General features: G+C 38.3%; 1 protein-coding gene across 1 annotated transcript in view; it reads left to right on the plus strand.

The window, feature by feature from the left end:
• LOC101561296 (small EDRK-rich factor 1) overlaps positions 1-2,457 on the plus strand; it is a 9,385-nt gene that overhangs the window by 1,982 nt on the left and 4,946 nt on the right. The window lies entirely within an intron of this gene.

A 2,457-nucleotide genomic window follows, 5' to 3' on the forward strand; every position in this document is an offset into this window, starting at 1 on the left:
TGTGGTGCTGGGGGATTGAACCGCGGTCCCTGTGCTTTGCTTAGCTTAGCTTAGCTTGTTCTAAGTAGGTGCTTTAGACCGCTGAGGCATCTCACCAGCCCCTGGTTCTGAATTCTTACATCAAATTTTATTGTCCATGTGGAACTGACAGGTTAGGTGAACTGCACATGCTTCAGTGTGAGTTAGTAGGGCTTCTCCTGCACATGAGAATCACGTGGGAGACCGTGACAACTACTCCAGTGTGTGCTCTACATATTATGGGTCGCTCAGAATAGGAACCAGAATAGAAGGATTTTTTATTTTTATTATTATTATTTTTTTTTTGGCTGAACCGGGGATTGAACTCAGGTCCTTGTGCTTGCCAGGCAAGCGCTTATTCTACTGAGCTATCTCCCCGGCCCCCGTATTAGAATTTAAAAGAGCCCTTTATTACTGAACTCTCAAGAGCCCTTTATTACTGAGCTCTCATTCAGGACAAGACTGAAGGGCAGCTAGCCCAGGAAGTAGAGAGCTTTCAAAACATGGGACCAGGAACCACATCTGATTTGGTAAACAGGTTTATCATCTGACATAAAATAATGCTTTCAGGATCAGTGTGACCATTATTCAACTTAAATTTTCTGGGGGCATTATTTAGTTTCTGGTTATCTTGTTCCTGAGTACACACAGCCTTGCATAGACCAAGGTTATAAGAGTTAAACCATTTTTTTTTTTTTTTTTTTTGGCGGAACCGGGGATTGAACGCAGGCCCTTGTGCTTGCCAGGGAAGCACTTATTCCACTGAGCCATCTCCCCGGCCCAAAGTTTATTTTTTTTATTTATTTATTTTTTTTGGTGGAACTGGGGATTGAACTTAGGTCCTTGCACTTGCCAGGGAAATGTTTATTCCACTGAGCCATCTCCCCAGCCCGTTAAACCCATTTAGATCCCTTTTGAAGTCATCTCTGTGGGGGCTGGGGAGATGGCTCAGTAGAATAAGTGCTTGCCTGGCAAGCACAAGGGCCTGAGTTCAACCTCCAGTTCTGCCAAAAAAAAAAAAGAAAAAGAAGTTATCTCTGTAAGCTGTTTGTTCCAGGAATTAGATTAGGGAGGAGAGGGAGACAGTTACTCATTACTAAAGAGCCTTGAACAGAGGGTGAGAACATATTCCTTAGAGTAGTAATAGGAAGCATAAGGAAAACTAATAGTTTTCCATAGTTACAGCACTAAATTCAATTGACCCATTACACTACATAGAATTTTGATTTCATTGATCTGAGGTTAAGCATTAAAATGCACTTAGGTAAATTTTAGTATCATAAGGTAAACCTAACTAAAAAATAGCTCCCCTAGCTAGACTGGCGACACACATACTTGTAATTGCTGCACAGGGAAGAGTGGTGTGCAGGCAGCCAGGAGCAGTTTGTTGTTTTTTTTTTTAATTTAATTTAATTTTCTCCATAATTTTATTGAGAAACAAATAGTGAGACAGTTTCAAATCAAATTGGTAGGACAGTTTCAATAATTAATACAGTGCATACTCTCTTCCTAGTGGTTATTTGCTATACAAGATGCAGATATTATATCCTATTTACAAAGAGTATTAGAACAAATCCCTCTTCATTAAGAGAATGTAGCTATATATCTATCCTAACCATTTTGAATACACAGATACAAAATGAACATTCATCTGTATACCCTTTTTTGGTTAATTTCTGTTATTTGAATATTACAGGTGTGTAAACTTCAGCAAAATATTCTAAAAGAGTCCAGTAGCTCATAATAGTATTGGGTCTTCCGCTTCACTGGCAGTGTCAGAAATTGTTGACCTGACCTGAGTCCCCTGCAGCTCAACATAACAGCATGGCTTTACTTCTTATACTTCGTTTTTATACTTTTCTGTTGGATGGTTAAGACCAAGATAAAGCAAGACCTATGCAACAAGAGTTGTAGCTTTTGGATCTGATTAAGGTCAGTCAAATCCCCTCAGGATTTATCCTGAGACCCTGTACCTCAGATTGTAGATCCTTTGTCAGTGTCAGCCATGTGGAACCAGGAGCAGTTTGAGGCAAGCCTGGTATACCTAGCAAGACCCTGTTCCACAAAACAAAAACATACAAATGTTTTAAAATCTTACATTTTTTAAATCTCCCCATGATGATGTTCTGTAACCACACTTGACACTCATTGTTTAAAAAAACTGAATTCCTAAACTCGCACTTTATGTTTTCTGCTAGTGACATCATTAAATCCCTGAAATTTGCCTTGATCTTGTTTCCTCACCTTTGAGTAAAAATGATATGGATCAGTGACAGTGAAATACTCGTTTTATTAGAAAACTTATTCTAACATTGTTTAGAAAAAAAACTTTATTGTTTTGTTTGCAGTACTAGGAAATAAATCCAGGGCCTTCCCATGGAGGTATATCCCCAAGCCTTTTATTTATTTATTTATTTATTTATTTATTTATTTATTTAT

The sequence above is a fragment of the Octodon degus genome, unplaced genomic scaffold (genome assembly GCF_000260255.1).
Source record: "Octodon degus isolate 3935 unplaced genomic scaffold, OctDeg1.0 scaffold00001, whole genome shotgun sequence".
Classification (NCBI taxonomy): Eukaryota; Metazoa; Chordata; class Mammalia; order Rodentia; family Octodontidae; genus Octodon; species Octodon degus.